Source organism: Microtus oregoni, unplaced genomic scaffold, assembly GCF_018167655.1.
Source record: "Microtus oregoni isolate MIOR12 unplaced genomic scaffold, Mior012 000010F_ref0000083, whole genome shotgun sequence".
NCBI classification, from domain to species: Eukaryota; Metazoa; Chordata; class Mammalia; order Rodentia; family Cricetidae; genus Microtus; species Microtus oregoni.
Window position 1 is genome coordinate 46,988,302 of NW_024543069.1, and position 12,903 is coordinate 47,001,204.

The following is a 12,903-nucleotide window of genomic DNA, read 5'->3' on the forward strand; positions in this document are numbered from 1 at the left end:
ACAGAAATCCTGCAACTTCTAAATTTTAATTTCTTTTGAGTTGAATAGTATTCTATTTTATATACATAAATATATACTTATAACTGTTACACAAGTAATAATAGTCTGGTCATTAAAATGTGTTTCAAAATAGGACATGGATCATTGAAAACATTATACTTCACTTTAAAATATCACCTGACGTTTTAGAGGTTGTTCTAAGGACAGGAGTTCTGTCCCAGCTCCCACATCCGGCTACCCACAGCTGCCTGTAATTCCAATGGCAGAGGATCGGCACCCTCTTCTCTCTAAGATACCTGTACCCATGTTTGCACACCCATAGAGACACACACACACACGCATTCACACATGTACATATGCATGCACGCATGCAAACACACACTTAATAATAATTAATCTAAACATACCGTTATCTCAAATGAACAAATGTGTATTTTACTTTTAAAACTGATCATGAATGCACCATTATATAACTGTCTGTATATTATATTTTCAGCAACATAATTCATATATCTTGTAATTTTTAAAAATTTGGTTTTGGGTTGTCTAAAAAAAACACATTTTCAGTAACTTTCTAATACAAAAGAATTTTGAGGGAGGATGTTGCCTCTACGTTTGTTTTGCTCTATATCCCATCTTCCTTATGGGTTTCTCATTTCCAAGCCCAAATTCCATGATCATTTACAAAGCATGAACATAGGATAAAGGAATCTAAGCTAAATGTCACTGACATAGTTTAAAGAGGGCATCTAGAAATTTTAGGCCAAATCTAAAATCTGTTTGACATTAAATATGTTAGTCTACTCTTGTCAAATCTTCTCTCTTGGTTTGTTCTGACCTTAATTTCCACCCTGATATTCTTATCCAAATGTGTCATGAGGGCACACAGATGGTCTGATTTCTTTTCAGGGCTGTAGCAAGATGCTCTGCTGTGTTCTCAGGGATTATATGAACATGCTGCTTCTGTAGTGGATACAAACACCAGTGTGTTTGCTGCCTTTCTTGTTGCTTTGGCAAGTGACTGAAGAAACCACTTAAGGAATCAAGATTTATCTTGGTTCACAGTTTGAAACAGTCCACCATGTTGGGGGAATAAGGATGACTGAAGCTTGAGGCAGCTGGTTATACTGCATCCAGTCAGGGCACAGGTAATAGTCAATACTGGTTCTTAGTTAACTTGTCTCATTTTACTCATTCTGGCATCTCAGCCCATGGGATAGTGTTGTCCATACTTAGGATAATTCTCAATAGCTCAATTAGCCTAATATAAATCTTTCTCAGACATTTCCATAAGTTTGTTTCCATGGTGATTCTAAAATTTGTCATTTTATATTATTAACCTTCGCAATAATTTTTCTCTACAGTAAACTTAGCTACAAAATGGAAGTTTATGATGAGCCTCATTTGAATCTCCCCACCCTGTGGTGTGTGTGTGTGTGTGTATGTGTGTGTTTGAAGCTACATGTCTTCCCAGATTTATCTCCACCTATATATTGATAAATGCCTCTGTTGGTTGAATGCAAAGATCACCACATTAAAGAGTATGTGTAGCCCGACAGCTTTTGGATCTTCTGACAATTCCATCTGGATGTTGGCATTAAGGGCAGGATGTTACATACACCTGGTTTTTATATAGAGTGCCGAGAAGTCAAACTCCTCCATGGCAAGTCCTTTTCCCACTGCGTCCTCTTCTCCTTCCTGAACTCTACCTCTATACCTACTATTCTACTGTATCCTGTGCAGTATCTGCGGCTGTAACTTCTGGGTCTCCGCTGTGGAAAAGTGTTCAGGTAATATGACAGAAGACTTTATGTTCTGCCATTCAGAAACAAAAGCAAACACAAAAGCATTGGAACAGCTACAGATACCTTTTTGAGGACAAAGCAATAGCAGTACTGTCAACTGCCTCTTAAGTAATGAGCTCTTCTCTAGCAAGATGTCAATAATGAGCTCTTTTCTACCAGGGAGGTGGTGTGGACATGGGAGAAAAGTGTCCACTTTTATGAGATTGGAAGAAAATGGGAAAAGAGACACAAAAGATAATTTTGCAAGTGACAGACTATGATTGTGCCTAGAGTCACAAAGGATGATTTGTCAAGTGGGAATTTGTGGCGAGCAGAGCTAATCACCTATTGAGTTGAGCACAGTCACACTCTTGCCAGCAGGACAGGATACATGCCGTTAGTTATTCATCTTTTGTGAAGATGAGTAGATGGAGACAATTGCGTAAATCAGAAGAAAATGAATCAGATTCCCCAAATACACAAACTACACACTCCCGGGAGATATTCTCGTATATTAATGTTAATTGTATAGTTCCTGAAATTCTTGTAAAAGTTCTCATGTTAATTATAACTATAGGAGTGATGTCTTTTCTTACTTTTTACAGCCTCCAATTTCTTGGAAAATATAATTTTGAAAGCAATCAAAAGAGTCAGATCACTTCATTTTAATTATATCTACATCTTACAGAAAACTGTCTTGTTATTTATGGGCACTAGGGTCACCAACTTTCGTAAGGCGAGAAAAGATGCTTGCAGAACCCCCTCTGACCGTAATGTACTTTATAGTCTCCAGGAAGAAAGGAACAAATTCACCATCATTAAGATGCTATGAAGGATCAGAGCCTTGGTTCTTTATGATACCATAATGAGTTTCTTGTATTGAATGCAAAAATCCTGTCATTTTTCAACTTTGCATAGCATTTATTCATAATTAAGCACATTTTTAGATGAATTCTCTGTAGAAATAAACCTATATCTGCATTCTTATGTCTAAAGGTCTAATATCTTTCACATTCATTCCTTGCATATGAAAGAAATTTCTATAAAAGGTGGAACTGACCTGTGGAAGGGCAAACTAATTATTAGGAAGACAGAGAGGATGCTGGATGCTGATGCTGTATTTGGGAGTAGATAGTGGGCTCCTTTACCAGCGTACATTCATTGTATATCCTGCTATGCTTCAATAGAATTTTCTCCTAGCTATGTGGAACTCTAGTGCTGTAGCTTATGGTGCTTGTCTAGCATGCTGGCAAACATCTCAAAGTTCAGAGTTCACAACAGTGCAAGAGAAACCCTATGGAAATCATTCAACACTTTTGAAGTATACGTACAAGATAATTCTCTCACCAAAGATTTCTGGCCCCTAGTGCTATATAAAGGGACATTGTAGATATGGTTGTGCGCCTTGGTGTGGCACATTAATCTGCATGGCCTCACTTTTGTCATGAGGATCCTGATAAAGACATGTGAAGAGTATCAGAATTAGGGAAGGTTATGAGTTCCTGGATAGAAAAGCTAGAGAAGTGGGGCCAGAAGTCAAGGAATATGAGTAACTGCTAGAAGCCAACCAAGATCAGGACTTGTAAACTTTAATACTGGCTAAAGTTATGATGTGTAGCCATTAGATGATATTTACATCAAGGACTTGATTCCTCTGGTGATTTCTGAAAAGTACAACCTTGACCACTCTGTTTATTCCCATAAGATGGAGTTTAGATTTCAGACATTCAGAAGCACATGGTAACATACCGTTGATGTTCTAATTCATTAAATAATGGCAATTTATTGGAAAGAAATAGACATTTCTTAAACCAAATTTCCCATCAATCATATTATGGCTTAAATTAGACAATGCCTTGAGCTACTTTTTAATGTCTTCAGATGGAGTTGGAGAGTATTTTGGTGACAGTTCTGCATTCCCTTTGAGAATTGGGAACAAGGAGTAATGGGCTTGTTGAAGATGGCACAGCTAGTAATGGATAAAATTAGGCCAAATTGGAAGCTATACAAGATTCTTAGATAATGCATAACTATAGCATAACTAATACAAACCCAGAGTCAATTATTAGGGTGCAACCTGAAGATCAGAAAAGCTAAACAGCCAAGCCACTAGAGAAGTTTTACTTCTACCAAGTATGGGTGATAGCAGACTAAGCAGACTAAGCAGCCTGAACCTCTATTTCCTCCCATTTTATATTCCCTTAGTACTGGGATTAACAGTGTGACTCCCTAGTACTGGGATTCAAGGTGTGAGCCACCACCATTTCAATTTGTTTCTGCATTGATCTTGGATAGCTCAGGATAACCTTGAACTCACAGAGATCCTTCTGCTTCTGTCTCCCAAATCCTGGGATTAAAGATATGTGTCACCACTACCTGATCCCTAGTGGCTTAGCTTTGCCCTTCTGATCTTTAGGTAATCTTTAATTATTAAAAACATAAATAAAATATCACTATACATATCTGCCAACATTCCACCTGTGAATTTTGGTAAGAAACACTTGTGTGCAAGAGTCAGAGTTGAAGATGGGCTTTACAGTAGTGTGATGTCTGACGAGGGTAGAAACAGTGAGACAAGGACGCAGGCCTCGGGATAGGTCCACTTATGATCAAGAGTATGTGTGATCCAGTTACCATGGCATCAGTAGTGAACCCACAAGGAAGGCTCAACCCTGAGTAACCTGTTAGAAAGACAAATACAAATAAGCATGTTTATAACGTCCAAAACTGCATAATTCTTAAAAGTTCTCTATTGCTAGATGCCAGGAGCTATTCTTTTTCTGTATGACTTTTGAATAAAATAGTGATAAAATGGGACTTAGTTCCATTAAAAGATTCCTTGATTTGAGCTGCCGTTCTTACCTTGTGAAGGCTCTGCCATCACCTTTCCATTGTAAGGAGGATGTGTGACTGTTCCTGCTTTGGGAGCATCTCTGTGATTTTTAGAAACCCTGGTTTGTTGGCAGCACTTCACCCAATGCCATCAGTTTCTATGGAGACACTAACTATTGTGCAGTTAAGAGCAAAAAAGATTCCTCAGCTTCCCCATGGTTCTGAGACTGTGTTTATTTGTCTTTCCAGTCTACACATCAGAAATCAAATTAAAATGGTTGTCTTTTGAAGCATCACCATTTGGACAAGATGCTGTTTCTTTTCACAAAGACTATGGATATTTATGAATTAACCATCTCCCTGGGCCATCCTTTTCTAAAAACAAAGATAGTAGTCTTTGGGAGACTGTTAATGTAAAAGAAAATCACTATGCTACTTGATATTAAAGGAGTCTTGTTCATTAAGCACCACCATGCCCTGGGTTTTTCCTTTGCGTAGCTGTAGCATACATACATAACGCCCATTACCATTCACAGAAGAGACATCCATACCCTGGGTAGAGTCAGGTTTGTGTAAAGCAGCGAGAGAAAAAGGAATCTGTTCTACTTAGAGGTAGATATGATGATTCATTTTCAGGATCTAAACTAGTGTTGGTTTCCAGAATTCTAATAGGTTCATTCTACTGTCTTTTGTACCATTATTTTTAAAACTCCAAAAATGTTGGACAAATCAAAGACATCAAAGACAAGTTCCCTCTTGTTGTTTTATTTTTCACCAGGCTTCTTTTCTGGTTGGGTATCTGAATCCATTTTAATTCATTTTTAAATTTGAGAATGTATGCTTAAGGAACATGATTTTCATGGTTTAACCATTATTATTGCTGAACTGAAGTGTGTTAGGAAGTATTCTGATTGGTAGGAGCTTAAAATTTCTCCTAAAAACACACTGGAGAACTGAAAACCACTGCAGATTCTTCCTGAAATCGTCCATTCAAGTGTCTGTTGATTTCGGAGTTGAATATTAAGTGTTACCCATGATTCCATGGAGAGCATGTCATACTTTGCAGTGTAAGTACCTTTAAGTAACACAAGGTCTTTTAACATAATTAGTACAGAATATTGAACTCTGCCAAAAATACAGGATTCGTCATTAAATTTAAAGGCTGCTTTATCTGTCTGAGTCTAATCATGTGTGCAGAAGACTAATTGTTAATGGCATAGTCTTTATTGCTCATGGCTTTCTTTTATTTTAAAAGGAATGGTCTACTTTGTGAGAAATAATTAGGTTTTATAGGCCTACCTGCATGGAGTCTTTTGTTGAGTGTCTTATGGTTTTGCCAATTCAGATCCTGAGAGCAATTAGAGGCTGGGGCTGAACTGTCCCTTAAATCACACACATACTGTGTTATCGCCTCCTTTAATTTTTGCGCTTGGTGGCAGACGGGAACTTCACTTATTTGCAAATACAGAGTAATTACTAGGCTGGGCTTTGTTTGAGAAGCATAAGCGCTAGTTAGGGGATGAGCATGTTATAGAAGTCTAGCACATGACAATATTCTGTGTCTGACATTGCCTCCAAATACAAAGTGACATAATAGTTTTTTCTTATAAACATGGTCCAGCACTAGTGGGGTAGGTCAGTGGTAGTGTTTGAGGCCAGGTTTGTTCCTGAACACTACAAAAATCAAAATAAAAGAGAAAGTGTTTGTAGTCAGCTCTGCTCTTGTATGGATTTCTGGAAATGAGATGATGTTTGCTTCTCATTGTCAGCTGGAAACTCTTTGTTGCTCACTGAAGTAAATGAGAACAATTTTCAGAAATTCTTATAACAACAGAAAAAGCTCAACATTTTGTTTCTGGAAGAGAGTGTATGTGCTGAGTCACAGTCTTGACTTTGGAGATCTGACGCGGGTGCTGCCTGAAACACTGAGGAGTTTGGTAATATACGGGAAAAAAATTCTGCTATGGTGGAGCTGTCTGGTGACTAATAATTCCCGTTGTTTGCTTTCCTCTGCCATGACACAGGATGGTCTAATCATAGTTCTGCTAGTGGCTCAGTGAAGATAAAAACTATGTCATTTTGACATTAGAATAGTTGGACAATATCAAAGTCACTTTTACTAATGTTACTAATGGATTTGGCAGCCACTGCAGTGGCATTGTCTCTTCAGGTTAAAAGTACTCACTTAAACTATTTGCCTTGAATGTGATGTTTTCTCTGTGTCCATTCTTATGTCACCTGTTCACTGTGTCCAGGTCAAAGTTGAGATGACTCTGCTTCTCCCGCTGCCATGTAATCACGAACAACCAGGGTATTTTCTATCTAGACACATTCTTTGATGGGAAATTCCTCTGCATTATCTCTCTTCCATCATCCTCCATACCCTGTAACATCATAAATGAGTGTGGTTCCACACATGCTATGCACAGCACACTTATGGAGGTCAGACAATTACCCTCAAGTGTTGGTCCTCTTTTGTTGTTCATGGCTACATATACTGTTATATATGCTTGGCTGGTTGACCTAAGAGAATGTGGTGATTCTCTCTTCTCCTGCCATCTGGCCATAGGAAACCTGGGTCTATAGACACAACCCCCCCCCCCTTTTCCAGACTTTTTTTTGGTACTGAGAATTTAAATTTTAGCCTTTAAGTTTGATTAGCATTCACTTTACGCATGTAGAGATTCTCCCAGCCCTCTCTTGGGATTTTAGCATTCGAATTCACATGCATTTCCCCTCAAATCTATGATACCATGCACTAACCTCCCCAAAGACACTGGCTACCTTAAACATATGAGTGTACAAATTGATATTTGTTTTCAGTTAAGATTCTTTTGAAACATTCCTTAAAAATAAAGTAATAGGAGCTGTATGAGCCTGTGATCTACATCTAGTGGCAAGCTTAGCGAAGTTTGAGAAATGTGAGGTTACAGGATCTGCAGTGAAATGCATTGCTGGAGAGTGTAACACCTGTGGTGTGAAGACATCCAGAATGCAATGCTGGGGAGTGTAACACCTGTGGTGTGAAGACATCAAGAATGCATTGCTGGGGATTGTAACATCTGTGGTGTGAAGACATCAAGAATGCATTGCTGGGGAGTATAACACCTGTGGTGTGAAGACATCGAGAATGCAATGCTGGTATGTGCAACTCCTGTGGTGTGAAGACATGGAGAATGCAATGCTGGAGAGATAGCACTTGTGGTGTGAAGACATAGACAATACAATGCTGGAGAGTGTATCACTTGTGTAAAGACACTGAGAATGCAATGCTGGAGAGTGTATCACCTGTGGTGTGAAGACATTGACTTTGTGAAGTATTTTTAAAGCATGGAGTCTGCTAAGACATTTAGTTTATGGATTTTCTTTTTTCCTTCCCAGTATTTTCTCTCAAATATTTTCTTTAGATAAGAGGAGAATTTGGAAGTAGCAGTGTTTTAGTGGCCAGATCTCTTTGGCATCAGTGCTTTCCAGATGACCACAAAGCTGGTTGCTACTTTGAAATGGTATGATAGGCTTATAGTTATATAAGAAGTAACAGTCAAAATATTGTTAGATTAATTGAGAAAACGTTTTAATAAAAAAGAAAATAGTAAAAAGAGAACAGATAGTTTAAAAAATTGAATTGGTGTCCTGAAAATGGAAGAAATATTTACATTCATTAAGAAAGCCTCACTTAGGGCTAGAGAGTTGACTCAGAAGTTGAGAGTACTTGTTGCTCTTGCAGAGGACAAAGGTTCATTTACCAGCACCCATATGGTCATTCAGAAGCATTTTGTAGCTCAGTTCTAGGGGATCCAACAACTTTTCTGACCTTTGTGGGCAGACATATGCTCTCCACACATGCATACATGCAGACAAAACATTCACACACTGAAAAATCAAATGAAACCTTAAAGAAAGAAGGAATCTTAACCTACTGGACCTAATTTAAAAACGAATTTTTTTCATCTTTATCATGATCTTGCAAATAGCTCTGTGCTGTTTGAGACACTAGGAACCCATTCCCCTTCACCACAAAAAATATTTCTTTTGTATTCAAGGTGCACATGATTCAATGAACCTCATTGAATCTGTTGTATCAAGACCACCTGGTAGTGTTCAAGTCAAATGTAACCACGAGAAAAATTGAAATGTATTTGCAATTGAGAGAACTACATCCTAAAATTAGTAGGACTTAAGCAAGAATATGATTACATGAAAACTTATAATTAACCTTCACATCAATGAAACTCAAAATACGCAAACAATATGATTAGCATAGTCTTTGCTGTCAGTCAATGTTATTGTTAAATAGACTATGGCAACCAGGTGTGGGAGTTTGTGACTGTAGTGTAAGCACTTGGGAAGCCAAAACAGGAAGATTTTAAATTCAAGGCAAGTCTGGACTCCATGGAAAAATGCTGTCACCAAAGACTAAAGGCAGTTGATTATTTGCACGCTCCTTTGCTCCTTTGTATGCATTATAAGCAAGTATTTTCACCTCTTACATACAGATATACTGAGTTTACAATTCTGCCATTTCCTTGTTTACTTAACAGGATAAGGAGGATTTGTTAATAGGTATGAATCTATGACATTTGAAAAATAGATGTACTGTGATTTAAACAATTCATATTACCTCATTACATGCACGATAATGCATGTTTCGTTCCTCATGTCTTTATATTGTTAATTCCTTTGCTAGTGTAGATTCTTTCAGCTAGAACTGCTGGCTCCCAGGTGTCTGGGCAGAAAATTCTACCTTACCTTGTCTCCTACAAGAGTCTTCTCACTTGTACGTGCAGCATTTCCTGTCGTCCTAGCTGTGTTTATGTTGCTCTGTCTCACTCTGTTTTGCCTGCCTGGTCTTAGAATTTGCTGCTTTCTGATACTCATTGGGGGTTCTCATTTGGGGTTTTTGTATTCATTAGTCATCACCAAACTGTTAACTATTACCATAAATCTGGAGATACCAATCTTCAAGTAGAGGTCAGACAGGTTCAGGTACAGCTAGACACATATTTCTATTTGTAGTTATTTACATAATGAAAATGACAGATTTAAGATAGATGGGGGTTGACACTCTATGTATTTGTCTATCACTGATCCATTAACTATTTATTATTTATTTACTTGCTTGTGTATGCAAGATGCACATACCTCTATAGCATGCACACAGAGGTGAGAAGATAACTTGAAGGAGTTGGTTCTCTCTGTCCACCTTGGGGGTCTCAGTGAATTCACATCTTTGGCCTTGGAGGCAAGGCCTCTCACTCATGCCACCTATTAGTCTTTGTGACATGGTTTCACCAACCAAAAGTCTTTGGGTTGACACTGGGACAAGATCCCAGTTCCCCTCAGCCTGCTGCACTTACCTTTGCAATTCTTCCCGGGCAGACTCTTATTTCTTTTCTTAGAATTTCTGGAGTGTGTACTCGTGACAACATGCTCATTGACTCTGTGAGCCTGTCGTGGCCTCAATATTGAAAGGGAACCTCTTTAATTACAGTAATTCTATCTAACCTATGTATTATCCATGGATATCTTCTGATATGATGCTATTTGTTAATTTGGGGAAGACACTAAATCTCCAGTGTATGTTTGCTAATTTCCATTGTTATTATCCATCAAACTAGTGATTTGAGATACACAGAGGTTTAGAAAAGCCATTGGTGAATCAAAGACTTTGCCACATAATAATAGCATGATTGAGAATAATTATCATCCGTGGACCTCTGTTTAGTTTATCTGTGCAAGGAAAGGAAGAACATACTTCACAGATAGTGAGAAAGCACAGAAAGATGGGATCTGGACGTGGCTCAGTGGTTAAAAGTGTTTGCTGTTCAACCAGACACCCACAACTCAGATTCAGTACCCACCTTGCTGATACACAGGTCTGTGGATCTTTAGTACCAGGGAAACTGATCCCCACCAACATCTGTCTTCTGTGGGCACTTGAAATACCTTATACACATACACATAAATAAAGTATATAATAAATACACTAAAAATAGTAAGACAGATGTGTCCTAATTGCTTTATAAACTTGGCACAAATATAAATTGTGATTATATCTAAAATTCCCAAGTTTTTATGCCAGTAGAAAGTCAAGCAGTGTGTGTGCAATGCCATACATCATAGGCAACTGGATGAATAACAAGGCTCCAGAAGCAAATCTGTGGCCATATGTGGCCATCAGAAATTGTTTAGTAAAAGCAGAAAGAAAAAATTAACTAGCAAATAAGGTTATACTCTCTGTTCCTGTATGATAGAATAGTTAAATTAATAGCTAAATCTAATTAAGAAACTGAAAAATTGTAGAATGCTTGCTGCCAATACTAAACCCAATGGGCTGTGAGACAGGGGTATGGTAACACTCAAAAGTTACCTCACCTTTGTTGAATATTAAGGGGATTTCATCACCTAGCCCTGGAAATAAAACAGCCCCTGCAATTACATTTTGTAATTTGTTATTGGTTCAAAAATTAACGACTTTTTCTGTAGTCAATGGATCATCACAGGTGACAAAGCACAGATTTAATTAACAGTGACAGGTAAAGCCCCTTAGAGTCAGAATGGATTTATAATAGCAATTATATAAGAAATTATATTTTGATCGTTACCGTTTCACATCGAGGCCAAGTGTACTTATCATATGGAGCTGGTTCTAGCACTTTGTGTTACACTGGCAAATATTTAAAATCCTGAAATATGCCCACAAACTGTTAAAACACGTTACGGCCCACTGCCTCAATAAATATCCCATTGTAAAGCCTGGTTTGCATTTAGAAAGTTGGGGCTGTTGACTTCCACTTACTGTCTTGTTGCTTGACTGGTTTTCCACATTGCCCCATCTCGGAGCAATAGTGAGAAGAAGCCTGTGCCTCCACTCTAGTAAATCTCACTGGTAAGTTTTTCAACACCACCTTCCACCTCTACAAAACTGAATGCCAGAGAGACTTCTGTCTGGAGAATGTTCGTGCTAGTAGTGCATTCTATTTGCTTGAAGGTGGAGCAGGAGTGAGGCTCGCTCACTTCCAGGTTGGGTTCAGACCATTAAGAGATTAAAGGGCAGGGGACAGAAACACAGCTCATCTGGTAAAAGCATTGGCCTTCAAGTCTGATAACCTGAGCTTCATAGCTGGGACTCATATATCAGAAAAAGAAAACTGATTCTTGCAAGATGTTTTATGGCCTAAATTCATGTACCGAAAACACACACACAATCTCAAGAATATCTATACTATATATATATATATAGTAATTTATAAATAGACATATTTAAATATTTCTTTTTACTGAAAAAGAAGTTTTGTTTCATACAATATATTATGGTTTCCCTCTCCCAACTCCTCCAAGAATCTCCTACCCTTCTCACCCATTCAACTCCAAGCCTTTTTTCTCTCATTAGAAAATAATAATCAATAATAATAATAATAATAACAAGCTAGAATAGGAAAAAATCAAGCATAATAAAGTTAAAGAAAAAGCGCAAGAAATACATACAAATTGAGACACACCCATTCACACACAAAAACCCGTGAACACAAAACAAGAAACTACAATACATAAACCAAAGATCTATAAACTTAACAAAGTTCTGAAAAGAGTTGTTAGACAAAATACCTCCATGAATATAGTAGACATGGATGCCTGGACAACAACTAAAGAAGAAGATATTGTAAACTGGAGGTAGACACATCTGCTTGGTCCTAGAAACTCTTTATCCCCTTTGATGAACTGGAGGAACGATGCCTATGGTCTTCTACAGAGTCCAGAGACCCACACTGCTTAGAAGGCCATAGAGTTCTTACAGGAATTATATAAGCATATTTCAGAAACATCAATGATGTTTTAGATTTATTATTTTTATTTAAAAATGGCACTCATGACTTCTTGGTCACTCAGCTAGGATTAAGTGCAGTGTCTGTCCTTGCCAGTTTAATATCTGATATATCCTCTTCCAGGGACACTATAATAAAGGGCTTGGTGAAGCTGGGAGACAGAATAGGAGCTTATTCTGTTGGTTCCACCAACCAACCTGGCACTGTAATACCTCAGTGAGTCATGTCCCCCTTCAGGAAACTTAAGGCATCTTGTACAATTGGGGCTTACATTTAATTGGCTAATATCTTTGCAGTTTCGTTTTCTGTTTTGAGAGGGAAAAATAGCACTCTCTATAGCATGTTTTTAAACTGAATATTTACTTAGTGTGTGTGTGTGTGTGTGCGTGCGTGCGCACACGTGCATGCGCACACTTGTGTGTGCCACACACACCATGATGTTCAAGAGGCGGACAAATTGC

The 12,903-nt window shown here is 38.0% G+C and overlaps 1 protein-coding gene and 1 non-coding gene across 6 annotated transcripts in view; both read left to right on the forward strand.

Annotated features, from left to right (window-relative positions):
- Positions 1–12,903, forward strand: part of Nlgn1 (neuroligin 1) — an 883,993-nt gene that overhangs the window by 293,730 nt on the left and 577,360 nt on the right. The window lies entirely within an intron of this gene.
- LOC121453070 lies at positions 12,487–12,675 on the forward strand. The gene has a single exon (XR_005974948.1). It is a non-coding gene; the product is annotated as a U2 spliceosomal RNA (small nuclear RNA).